This window comes from Meleagris gallopavo, chromosome Z, assembly GCF_905368555.1.
Source record: "Meleagris gallopavo chromosome Z, MGAL_WU_HG_1.1, whole genome shotgun sequence".
NCBI classification, from domain to species: Eukaryota; Metazoa; Chordata; class Aves; order Galliformes; family Phasianidae; genus Meleagris; species Meleagris gallopavo.
The window spans coordinates 7330684-7344371 of record NC_139435.1 but is presented as its reverse complement, the minus strand read 5'-3'; the positions used below and the strand labels follow the sequence as shown (position 1 = coordinate 7344371).

Genomic DNA, 13688 nt, shown 5'->3' with positions numbered 1-13688 from the left:
TTCTAGGCTTGTCATCACAGAAAGGCACCTTCACACATCTTTAATTTCTGTAACTAGTTTTAATAATTTCCCTGGGACCATCTTGAAAATAGACCTTTTCTCAGTTATATCTTGATTATGCAGGTCAAATTGATTTATTTTTTGCTATCACTTTTTTTGTGATCTGGATAAGCATACATAAACATGAAATTGTGGATATTAAACTGTACCTACTATTTTATGTTCTTTCCTATGCAACTTCTTCCTTTTTGAGAGGATGAACCATAAAAACAACCTGATGCATAACTACTTTTAGACATAGGACTATGTAATTTAGTCTTGTCTGTATAGAAACTCTGGTAATTCTAAGAAATGTTCCAGTTGTAATAATGTTGTATAGAACTCTACATGAACTGGGAAATTATAGCGTGTTGTTAAATGTAAAATTACACTTAGTTCGTTGAAGTGGGGTGCTGTGAAAGAGATGGGAAATCTCAGGGTTTTATTGTTCTTTGCAGACTATGAAAAAATAGTACAAAACTTTGGTCTATATGCATCTTGTTTTTTTCCCTTCAGTGATTATAAAACCTAAATGATGATGGGTTTCTCTATAACTCTTGCTTGCTTTGAGAGCATATAGGGTTACTGAATTAAAGCAGTTGAAATGTTGAATGGTCAACTTTTAAAATACGATTAGGAAGTGCAGAGAGTTCCATACAAACAAAAAATGTGTGTATGGAGCCAATGGGTATGTATCTGTGTTTAATGTTGTACATTGCCTCTGCTCAATCTTTTGACTATATTTGAATCGTCTTCTTCTAATTTCTACTTTCTTACAACTAATTTACATAATGCTGCTTCCTGCTTAAAATCATCTCATTCTAAGATATAATGTGTTGTGCTAATCTAGGTTCTTTCATTGAAGGAGATCAGAGTGGCTTGTGAATGCTCATAACTCTGTCCTCATTCTGTGAGTTAAAATGTATTACTTCCATCTCATCTTCATAAAAGTGAAGAAACCAAAGTAGAAATTTAAGAATTTGTTCAACATATTAAATGAAAGCTTTAGCAGCACTGTTTAAAACTCAAATACCTTTATTCTGGCACTTGTGGTTTTTTTTTTTTTTTTTTGTTTGTTTGTTTGTTTTTTGGTCCACATTCAGAGCTTGCACATTAAGGACCGGGGATGAAAACTGCCCTTTTTGAAGACAAATTTCATTTAAAGCGGTTTGAGAATGAGTTTTATTGCTAATTAGGAGAGCTAGCAGTAGTCTGAGAAAATACACTTTTGCTCACAGAAAGAGTAAGTTTGAGATTCTCCTTTCCTTTTTTTTTTTTGTGTCCCTAAGTTCTAAAGATGCTTTGATTGTATTAAACCTATTTGTGTCAAACTATATCTGTTTGTGAAAACTCTGACAAAGGTTCTGGCAAGTTGCTGCTACCTTTTTTCTTGGTATATTTTCATTTCAGACTCGGCCTTAATCTCCTTGTGGAACACTTAGGCATTTCCTGTTTGTCTGCCCATGGACATTAATTCCATAGACAGCTTTAGGGATTCTGCAAAATCAAATGGTGAAAACCGAAGCTAAGTCGTTTGCCATTTCCATGTTAAGTATCTGTTTGTATGTGTGGATGCTGATATTTTATCTTGCTCTTGAACAGCTTTATATTGCAAACTTGATTTGTTATCTAGCTGAGATGCAGTAAGTGCAATATGGTATCTGTCACCTTTGGCAACATGGCCTTTCTCAATACATGTAGGAGTTCACAGCAGAGAAAATGTCTTAATACCTCTCTGAAACTTTACTTTCCCAGGAGGAAAGTTTTTTTAAAGCACAGAGGAAGCCGAGGGAAGTCTTTTCTGGTTTGTCTGGAGATGTTTGGCAACTGTTCTTAATTGAACTTGATTCAGTGTCCAAGAGCATCCCTACAAGAGTTCTGTATATTTTTTGCATTAATCTTTGCGATTTTGGTCCTTTTGCAGGGAGGGCTTTGTTGTGGATCATTTGTAGTCTGAATTGCAAAGTTGCATACAGCTGTGCTCAGGGATTTTTTTGGGAAGGGTATAACTGTCTTTAGCATTTTGATCAACTAAAACCAACACTAGTTTTCTATTACTACTTTTCTTTTAGAAATATGGTGTTCCTACCTGTAGGAAAATAATGTGGGATGATGAGCTTGTTGCTCATAATTACGGCTACCTTACTGAGTTGCCACTTCATCTTCCGTTTTTCCAAATGTTTGGAGAATTCTTTTCTAATTTTTTATTTATAAGAAAATAAATTTGTGCATGACAAAGTAGATGAAGTATTGCTTCCTTCCCTTCTGCCAAAGCAAAGAAAGAAAAGACTTGCATAGCAGCAGAGAGGTTTATGAGGTTGGTGTGGGGTGCACAGAATTCTGTTTGAGCTGTTACTATGCAGTGGGAGAACTAATGGAATGGTTAGTGCCAGGGGCATTGTTTTTGAGTAGCCTTTCAAAGTGAACTACCCTTACATAGATTTGGATGAGATCCAGGCCAAAAAGAAGACCTACATTGTAGGTATCTAAACTGGAGTACTTCCCTCAAAATGTAAAGTTCCTGTTTCATCACATGGAAAGATACAGAGATTTTTAAAGCTTGTGGAGTGAGCAGACTGTGGAAGATGTGAGAAATTTGAATGCCCTTTTAATACTGGAAACATAGCCTCCAAAGGGCTTCTTCACAATATCGAGCTTATGAGTGATTAACTTGGCTTGGTCCTCATATGTACAGGGAAACTGTTGTGGATGAGAAGTTAATCTGAACAATCTTCCCCTTCCCTTGACTTCAGGGTAAGTTCTCTTCTTCCAACTGTTAAAACTTATTTGTATATGGGTAACAAATCAGTTCCTCTTCATGTCTGCTTAAATCCAAGAGGTTGAAAATTTTGGCAAATAAAAGTGGGTTTTTAGAGTTAAAATGTCTGAATTCTTTTGTAAGCAGCTTGTTTGCCCAAGTGTTGGGGACATCCAATAAGCCCTTTTCGAGTAGTAGTATCCCAGTGTTTTTTAGTGCAAGAGCCATGTCCAGCTGATGAAGAATGTGGAGTTGCTTCAAGTTGTGAGAAGTCTTGTTTTGAAAGGGAAATGACACCAAATTAGCCATGAAGTAAAAATGGTGAAAATGAAAGGGTATTCTCAGCAAGAGGTTCAGGAGAGCAGCCTGTCCTTGTGCCTTCAGCCCTTTGTGTAGGCTTTTCTTACAGGAATGATAAGGCACCAGAAGGGATTAGCGCTGAATGGGGGAAATATTTCTGCTGCTTTGGTAAAAAGGATAATTCTTTCCCAAGAAGTATCACCTGCATTGTTTGAACAGAAATACTGTGCTGTGTGCTAGAAGCGGGATGTTTGGTTCAAAGGAGCTTTTTTTGTTTTGTTTATAGCAGTCAGTTATAATGAAATCATAATTTCAATGATAACTCAGGAAGGTCCATGCTTTCTTTTGGTGGGTGTTGAGAATAAGCATAATCTGTGGGGTACTTTTTCCCTCTCTTAAAAAGAAATACTATTCTTTCTGAACTTGCTTTCCATTTGCAGATGACCTTCAAGAAAATAATTGAATGCACGATATTTAATTATTGGTGCTGCTATGATTTTCAAGACATTCTTTACTGAAGAATAATATTTACCATTTTTACCATAGTGAAAGTTAAAGACAAAATTCATAGTTCGGGATCTTCTAATGCTGTACCCTGTCATGGTTCCATTTGCATTCATGCTTCGAACCAAATCTCAGTTGTTACTGAATCCTGATTTCCCTTATTGTGTGCCCTCCTCTCTGAATGTGGCAGATTCTTTTCAGACTGAACAGCTTCAACATTACTGCTGTGGATGGTGGTATCTTCTACAGAAGCAAAATGAAAACTGCCACTCTTCATGCCCCAAAAGTGAGCCCTGTGTGAACTTAACTCAGTTACTGTCTTCAGACGGAGTTTTGCTTTTTATTGCAGTAAACTCAACAAAGATGTGTGAGGCTTTTGTGGATGTATTGTCAGCTGCACTTAGTCAAGACTGTCCATGTATAGTGTTAAATTTGGAAAAATGCAGATGAACAGAATTGGAAAGAATAATCCAGGTTGTAGAGTATGCATGTATTAATGTATCAAAACTGTTAGGCAAATCAGATTGAAAAGCCTGAAGAGTTCACAGTCTAAGTACATACTGGAAGTGAAATTTGAGGGCTGAAAAGCAACCAAATCAAAGTAGGTACTGATAGTTACGATGGATATAGTTAGTTCTGTATTTTAATGATGACCTTTGATAGTGCTTATCTTCCTGCCTGAGAATTGCAGAGCTCTTAGTAAAAACCTGTATTTGCAAAGGAACTTGAAATGGGATGACTATGCTTTAAAAAATCAGTTACAAAAAGGATGCATGAAGATACACAGAATCCGTGAAGATACTCGGTTGAAATTTGTGATAAATAAGCAGGTAAAGTAAACAAGCAGAGGAAAAATGTGCAGAGAAGATGGACTGACAAAAACAACAGGACAAGTAGGCGTTTTTATCCTGATAGGATAGCAATTACAGCTCTGTGGACTGTTGTTGGTTTGCAATTTACTGTATGCATTGAGGGAGAAGAGAATTTCTGATCTTTATAATTTAGAATCATGATGGTGATTAGCCACAGAAGAAATCAATATGTTTCATGTTCAAATTGAGTTTACCAACTTGATTATTACACCCCCTACTTGAGATTTATTTTGAAAACCGATTGGAATATTCTGTGAGAGCACTGCTTGCTGCTTATTGTAGCAATGTGAGCTATATTGAGCATGGCACACTGGAGATCTCTGATCTACTGCCTTGTTTAATCTGAAATTTAATTCAAAGCACTGGTGTTTTACTTCTGCAGCCTTATATTTTCTAGTTCAAATGTGACTTGTTTGGAACTGTATTGCTGCTTTGGTGTTAATCATGCATGTTTACAATGTTTTAAGTACACTTGCTGTCCAAAGATCTTGCGAACCAGTATAATTAAAAATGGCAACTTAATAGATGGGATTGCAGAGGAGCTGTTAATGAAGAGCACAAGCTGATGTTAATTTCTATGCAGAATGTCTTTGAAAGCAGTTGTAGGTTTTGTTTGAACCCAAAGAGCACTGAGAGTAATGGCTGAAAACAATGCTGATAGTGAAGTAGGGAAACAGTACTGAAGTGATGCAGTAAGAAGGTGAAGCCAACAAGTGACAGCTGAAACATAGAAACAACAAAGACCAACCATTAGACCGAACTGAAACACTGGGTTTCTTTAGATGACTTAATTCAGGAAGGGTTGGGGAATGTTTTTTAGAGAAAATAAAAATTTGGCTTTATATCATAATGAGGAGAGAAATGAGATGGACAGTTTACTGCAAAGCTCACATTCAAATGTAAATAATTTGGATTGAGTACCTTCTGTCCATTTAGTGTCTGAATTTCTATAGTAGGTACTTAAATGAAGTGATACAGGCAGTGAGCAGTGATGAAAGTCTGCTTGTCCCTGGCTCTAATAAAGGGGAAGATAGGACATAGGAAAAGTCTGGGTGAAATGATTGTGACCAAAAAAAATGATGGTGAGAAGAACTGCGTCAAACTGACAGACTCTATTGAGTAAAACACTCAGTAACAAGCCCGTAGTGATGCTGTGTTCCCAAGAGTTACCAAAAATGTGAGAACAATTGCTTTTCTTGTTGTTCCAATTAAAAACTTACAAATTGAAGAGAACATTACAGATTTAAAACAATGAAAAACACAGCAAGCTGAATGTGTTATGAATACCTGCTGAGGGAAAAGTGATTTGATTTTGATTGCCCTCCTGACTTGTGACATTTTTGGAAACCTATGAGTGCCTGATTGAGGACACAGACTCTGAGCTGTAGTATTGAAGGATTCCACAAGTTTATAAGAAAAAAAGATTTTGTTTAGTTTAGCCAATGGAAAGTGTTTAGTGACCAAGGTCAGCCCATTTTTGGACAATTAGAAGAAATATCTAAATCTGCTCAGTGATACTTACTGTCACAAGGAACAGAAATCAGAATTATAAGGGCATGTATTGCAGCAACATGGCCTTTCATATCTGCAATATGTAAATGACTCATACAGATTTTTCTGTTCTTTACAAATCCCTTCCCTCCATACAGTTAAAGAAATAAGCCGGGTGTAAATCATTTTAATTGCGTTTTTTTTTTTTTTTTTTTTTTGAAGCTGGATCACAGGATCTTCTTTTGTATTATAATTTTATTTATTTTTGATTCAAAGTGCTTCAGGCATACCCAGCCCTTTCACTTACAATTGCTGTACATAATAGTTGAAAATTAAAAGTGATAGCAGCTTGGAGCCAGCCTTCGAAGAGGGTTTTGTGACTTCAAGGCTTTGTTGTTCATGACAGTCTTTGTGGCACCACCGCCGTAAATCTGATTGCATCAGTAATTTTTAAAATTTGATAATTCAGCTATGGTATTTGAACACTTTTGTTCTGAAGAGTTGCTCTTTGTTGGCCAAAATAATTTTAAGGAGCTAGCTTGCAATTATGTTTTGTTTGACATGAGATGGTGCTCTGAGGAAAAAATGGGATCTGAGCATCATGCAGGGCTTAAACTGAGGGTGCTGCTTAGTTGTCTTTTTACTGAGTCCTTATTTCATTTCAGGCCTGTAGTACGTTTTCCTGAACCTTTAGCTAGTTCTTTCTCTCTTTCTCTTGCTTTTCTTTCTTTTTTTTTGGTAGGTTTTTGTTTTCACTTCCCTAAGCAGGAGGAGCATGGTTGCTGTGAACGTGAGAGGGCTGCATGCCTGAGTTTTGGAATCAACAAGGATGACTGCTACAGCTTCTCCAAAACATCTCTGCAAGTGGGCAGGGATCCTGCTGCTTGCTTCCTGGAGACTCTTGATGAGTGGAGCAAGTGTGTTATTCAGGTTAGGAACACAAGATTGTAGAACGGAAGAAGATGTATCTAATCTAGTTAGGGGTGTTTGGGATGCTAGTGATACAAAGAATAGTGTAATGTTCAGTTAAGAGCGATACATCTAGGTAGTACCTCTGAGCTTGCCCTTAATGGGAAACTAAACACTCTTCAAATAGGAGCTGGGCTTTGAGGCTTACCAGTAGATAGAACGGCAACGTGCAGCCTCTCGTGTGCAGTCTGAGAGTTGCTGTTCTTATATTTACAGAATAAAGGCTAGAACCTGGCTCGCAATTTCATTCCATTTGCTTTCTGATTTGCAGTACTCTCTGTTCGTATTTATACAATTTTGGAGTGCTGTTTGTATCCCTCTTTCCTGTCCACAAAAAGAAATCTACTTTCCCTGCTTGTGTTACTCATAAGGATTTGTTAAAATATGAATGTTAAAATATTGGAGCCCTTTCTGTCGGTTCAAATGGTTGTTTCATCTTGCCAAATTTCATGTCTGTGTTGGTGTATATTCTCTTGGAAAACCTAGAAGCTATACGAAATTTCCTGGCATGTAGTTGGATAAACTTGTTCAGTACTACTTGTGACTTGGAGAAGTTTTTGTTAATTGATATTGAAGCAGGTTTGGCAGTGTTCAAATTAATTTTAAAGTTGCTCTTTATCTCCTAATCAAAAAATTGTATGTGCAGTACTTTGTTCTGATGGACGTGTCTTTTTTTTTTTTGTCTGTCAGAAACAGTTTATTTTAAATATGCTGCTGCATCTATTTGTAAGGATTGTGGGAAACTGTAAATATAAATAGAAAAGAATGTGGAGAGCCTTTGGCTTTTCAAAATGGTGATCCAGGAGATACTAGTTGTGGAAGAGAACAGTCTGGATAATACTCCTGAAATTGTTTATTTCTTCCAGAGCTGCACTGCTGCTATATGTGGACGGCAGATGGCAGCATTAGACAACATGTGCTTTGTCCAGGTAGCCAGAAACCAAATGACTGCTTTTTGGGTTTCTTTTGTTCTCTCCCCTGCCTTTATTTTATTTTATTTTTTTAATTTCTTCATGATGCAAAGTAAGTGTGAGCTCCAAATTTGAACAAACTACAGGTTTCATCCTTCTCTTACAAAGTTAATTTGTGAAAGGATCAGTGTTTCTGTGCCTCATATGTGGGCAGTGTGCTGAGAAACTGTTCTCTGGAGTGAAAAGGGAATTTCTTTGAAGGAGCGTGCAAAGGGAGGGGAAGCACTGCTATTTCACTTGGCAGAGGAGGTTCTGTCGTATCCCAAATCATGTCTATCTGTCCTTCTTCTACCTACTTACAGTACAAAATGTCATCTGAAGAAAAAAAATTAGTCATAATGTGGCGGCAAAACTGTTGCCTGGAGAGTGTGCCTGCTGAGAGCCAGACGCAATTTGGAAACAGTAATAAGTTTCCCTTGATATGATTATTTTCACTCTGCTTTAAGGGGGAGAGAGGATGGAGAAGTGTTTGTTCCTAATGGGAATGCCCTTGAAAGAACAAGTAGGCGCAATCAAGGGAAAAATATACATGTTGTGCAGTTAAGATTACAGTTCTTCTACAGGCTGGAATAGATTCCAGTCAAATTAGAAAAGAGAGGTGGATTATGTGCCCCAATTCAGTGTAGCAGTACGAGCCCTGCAGCAAATGTCAGCATCTCAGTGGTGACTGCTGTGTGTTGTTTGTGGCGTGAGGTTATTTCAGGATGGTTTAGGAAGTGTTCATTAGTGTGGTGAGAAATCCAAGACATTTCTAACAAATGTGTATAGACAATGCATTTAAGCATCTTATTTCAGTCCTGCTTTGTATGAATAAGTTTAATTGCTTTTTGAGAATAAAATGAAAAACATACCTAAGTGGTACCTATGTAGAACTATCTGCTTTGGATGCTGAAAGTTGTCTTCTGGTTTTGCTGTTTCCCCTGGCAATATCCAATCTCTCCTACATTTAGGAAATGGAATAAAACACTATTGTCCCTTTGTGGCAGTTTATATATAAGATTGCTGTAAAGATAATTTCCTGATGCCCTAATTTGTGCTTTTAATTATATTTTCTTAGCATGTAAAGGGTAGTTGGGGTGCTTCCTTGAGCGCTTTGGAAATACTCCAACATCTGAGTGGTGATCTTTGGAAATCTGTCAGAAGTTGTGAAAAGGCCACTTGTCCCTTGAAAGAACGTCCAGGTAGATGTGAAGGGAGGTGGAAGGGGGGTAAAGGACTCTTCCCCAGGCCAGTGAAAGAAAACAAAAATGCGGAGTGATTTTTAAAGATTGTTTTATTCATTCACAGTGTAAATTGCCAATGCTGTAGCTATGGTACTGTCAGTATTGTACCAAACCTGTTGGTAATGAATGTTGTAGCATTTTATCTTTGTTTTCACTTATTTTATGCCTTTTATACTTTAAATAATACCTGATGAGAAAGTCCTTGGTAAGTCAGGGCTGTGTATTCCAAGCTGCCTATTTCATTAGAGCATGTCTGATTTACTATTTAAGCAAATCAGTAATAAAAGATTGAAGCCTTTGTGGATTGCCTATAATAACTTCTAGCCAGATTTGTTACTATAGTCCACTCAGTGATGTGCTGGTCTGTTGTTTTCTCTAGTATATGGAGGAGAAAAGAAAATAGGGAAAAGAAAGTGAGGAAGATCTTATCTCAATCACAAGGAAGGATGCAGCAGTACCACTGGAACCTGAAGGCTTTTGTACTGGTTATAGTCTACATGACAAGCAAATTGTGGTACTGAATGTGGTTTTGTGAATTTGAAGTTGCATTTCTTTGAATTTATCCCATATGTGGCATGTGATACTTATGTATGATCTGATGCAGTCTTGATTAGCTGATGTAAGGAAATCTGGTCCCGCTTGGTTTACCTGCCCCTGTACTTTTCCTTGGGCATAGAGTCCCCATGCCTTCCCTGCTGACTGCCAGATCAGGTGCTGTGAACTGCCAACTCAGATTGCTCCCTGTATGGGACTGGGGTTCTGAAGATTGGCCTGAAAAGCATTTTTTTTCTTTCTCTGCAATGCATTTTCTTTTAATTTGACTTTGCTCAACTCTTACTTGTTAGTTGTGAGCGTTTTTAGAGTTCTGTCATTGCCTGCGTATGTTTCTGCAAGGGTTTTTGGTAGCTATTGTTCATTAAAAATAGACTGCAAGAGTATATTATCCAATATCAGTACAAGGTTGGCCAAATTAGTACAAGTTAAATTGTATATTGCTTGTATATGCTGGACTTTAAGAATATGTTTTTTTGTGAGATATTCTTTCAATTTCAGCACTGGCTATGGGAAGCAAGGAGTAATTTTTTAAAACTTTTTCAACTCAGTTCAATCCTTGTTCAGTTGTGTTGTTCCTTTATGAGTTCTTTTCTATATTTATGGCTTTATTGTTTGTGAATCTGTTATCTTGGCTCTTGTGAGAAAAGGAATGATTATTGCTAGCTCTGTGGTTGGGATCAGACTCTTCCAAAAAAAGTGATCATCTTTTTTGTAGGGCCTACAGATTTATGAAAAGCTGTGAGGAGAATTACATTCCTTGGATAGCCATAACTAAATAAATTGTCACTTGAATGAGAACATGTATGTATGTTGGATTTTGGCATGCTTTGATCAGTTTAGCTTCTGGGTTGCATGTTGCATGAAAAGCTGTAAGAACTCACATACCATTGACATCAGAAAAGCTGGGCAAACATAGCTAGAACAAAAAATAAAAATAACTTAAACCTCCAAATACTAATGCTTTCCCTGTGCAGTAGTATATAGACTTAACCAGTGTCAGTGAATATTGTTCTGCTAGTATATTTCTTATTTCATGCTCCATTTTCTCTTTTCCCAGAGCTAGAAGTGTCGTAAAGTATTTTGCATTGTAAGTACTGGGGATATTGTGTAGAGACAGTATTTGCCATGTTCTATGATACAGAAGGAGCACAGTGAAATCTAAGAAATAGAATACACATTTCCACCACCTCTACTATTTTTCAAAAGCAAAAGGCAAGAAATAAAACTGGGCATCAGGAAGAAACTGTGCCTGTGTGCAGCTTTCTCCCAGCCCTTTGCAACAAAATGGATGGATGCACTTGCTTTGGGTAGGTCTGCACACAGGCTTTGCATAAGAGTGTGTTCAGCAGATACCAGTATTGAGGTTGAGCCTAGCTACTAATAGGCACTGAAAGGGAAAAAACAGTGAAGTACAGCCCCATAGTCTCTCAAATGGGCTTTAATAGAGCTTTTTGAGATGAGTAGCTAATGCTTTCTTTTCCTAGAAATGACTAGCTCTATGTTGCAATTACAAGAGGTGGAATTGGAAGGTTTCTAACAAAATACAGGTGCAGGCATTTGTTTATTGGCAAAATATTTTAAATGCATTCAGTTATTTGGTTGAAAAAAAGCAGTATATTTATGTGTTACAGCTTATACACTTAAAAGTAACAAATACAAGCTCAATGATTGATGCTGGACAATTATTTGTAATAGGGCAGTTTTCCCACTGTAGTTCTTTGAACAGGAAGTAGACACCGGTATTGGAGAGGATTGCTTTTACTTCTGATAATTGCTATGAATCTCTCTTCTGAAAGCTACTTAATTCCAACAACATACTTAATGATGGTGTGCATACAAATAAGCCATATTTTCGGTGGTGTTCTGTACCTCTTTTCTGCACTAATCAGTTGTAATACATTGTGGGTTCTCCAGTATATCACTGAAATGAGAGGCTTTACTGCATTTTAAGAATGAATGTTTAGCTTCTTAGATTTCTTTTTCCTAGAGGTTTCTAGAGCTAGATATGGTGAGGTAGAGGTGAAAGATAGTCCCAAAGAGCAATGGTGCTCAAAATACCAGTGTCTGAAAATGTTGCTTCAGAATTGCAAACTTACTCAAGCAGAACAGATGAGACCCAAAAATGCAGATTCCATCAATAAGTCTGCACTTCATGTCTCGCTGAAGCCGGGAACACTAATAGATCTGCTCGTGTTACTCTGATTAGCTGTATCTGGGAAGAAAAAAAACAGGGCTTTCCTGCTGATGAGCTAAGGGTTTGTGCTCTAACAGTCATAAAGGAAGCGTAAATAAGATGGGCTCTGTTTTCTAACCATTCTTACTGTTTTTATTCTTGAGTACATTCAGAAAGCACTGAGATGTTTATTTGTGAGTACCTCGTGTGTAGTGCTGGGGAACTTTTCTCTTCCCAAGGGCTCCAGTGTAGGAGGTGGTAATGTTGACAATACTGTTTAATTTGTTCTTACTCTCCAAACAGTGGAAAATATTTTCCTCCTAGAAAACCACTTAAGTGTGTTTTCTGTCCCACCTCCATTTTCATCTTGGAAACGGAATTAAATTAGTAGAGGCAGAACAGTTAACACAAATATGGTTTTTATTCAGTGGAGTGCAAATGGAAGTGAGTCCATTAGTGAAAATGCCAAACACCATAAAAGTCTTTGTATCACTGCCTACATGGCTGATCCTGTAGTGATCTTCAAAGGTCTGCTATCTGAGGAAAGTGATGACATGAAGAAAGTATTCAGCATGGAAGATCATGTAAAGATCAAGAGAATTGGAAAAGAAGTTAGCAGAAATAAAATTTCTGAAGCAGGAACTTGTATAACGGAGAAAATAGAAGATAAGCTGGAAACTGTCTATTATTAAAGGTTTTAAGAATAGAAGGCCTGATGGTGAGAGCTTAGGGAGGAACCAAAAGGAATGGTTAAGGCCATGAATATATGATGATGGCTGTAGCAGGATATGGAGAGAAAGAGAAGTAGGACTTCATAGGAGCGTGTGAGGGGTGGATCATGAATTTCCACATAAAGTACTGGGAAGAGAAGGATTAAGTTTTTGTTAGAAATCTGAGGGCATGTATTTCTAGTGGGGCAAGTTCTGCTGTTCCATTTTGTGTTTCTCTTAATAACAGTGTGTACACAGCCTTTTTGGTTGTTGCTTATGTCAATGGAGGTTTCATTTCTAAGCAAAGCTCTGTGCTGTTAGCCTTCTGGTTGGAACCAAGCCTCACTAACAGGTCTGTTTCTAGTGCTTCTAGTCACGAAGAAGATGGTCCTTGCTCTCTCATTCAGTATGCTGCTGAGTTGCATGGCCTATGGCAGTCTGAAACAACACTGACTAAGCTGGAACTTCAGCACTCATCTTTGAGAAGTGACTGACTTCCTGTCTCTGACTATCCATTTCAACACCAAAACTTACACTGGAAACAAAAATTTGTCTTCAGCATAATTCAGAGCCTCATGGTAAAAATGTATCACGTGGTTAACCTTTAGTGCAATGTAACATTTAAGGAATAGTTTACATCTTCTGCTGGTAAATTACTACATAAATATTTAGATTAGGTACCAATAGAAATGTGGCATTGTTTATGGATCCGTATTTCTTTGGCATTTAAGATGCATGGTTGTTTTGCTCCTTAATAAATGCAGACTTTAAAAGAACATGCACACACAAAGTGCTAATTCTAAAGCATTGCAGCTCTGGGGAGAAAAATCTCCACGTTTTGTTAGAACTGCTTGTTGTCTCTTGTTTCATGATAGAGAGGAATCATTTGAAACACTTGCAGTTTCATTAAGCTTCTTTATTTCTGATACTTGTCACGGAGTGACATGTCTCACCTGCTAGTGCAGATCGGTAGCAGAGCAACCTGTCAGATCTGAAGATGTTTCGGTGCTGTCTGTTCCCTCTCACTTCAGAGGCAGACGTGTTAAAGTACAGTTAATGCTTTAATTTTTGCCCATAACTTGCTTCCGTTCTCTCTCATCTCAGTCCTTGGAAGGACAAGGGA

General features: G+C 37.5%; 1 protein-coding gene across 9 annotated transcripts in view; it reads left to right on the top strand.

Moving 5' to 3' along the window:
• The window catches only part of KIAA1328 (KIAA1328 ortholog), a 181742-nt gene that overhangs the window by 44724 nt on the left and 123330 nt on the right, over nt 1-13688 (top strand). The gene's annotated exons all lie outside the window — the stretch shown is intronic.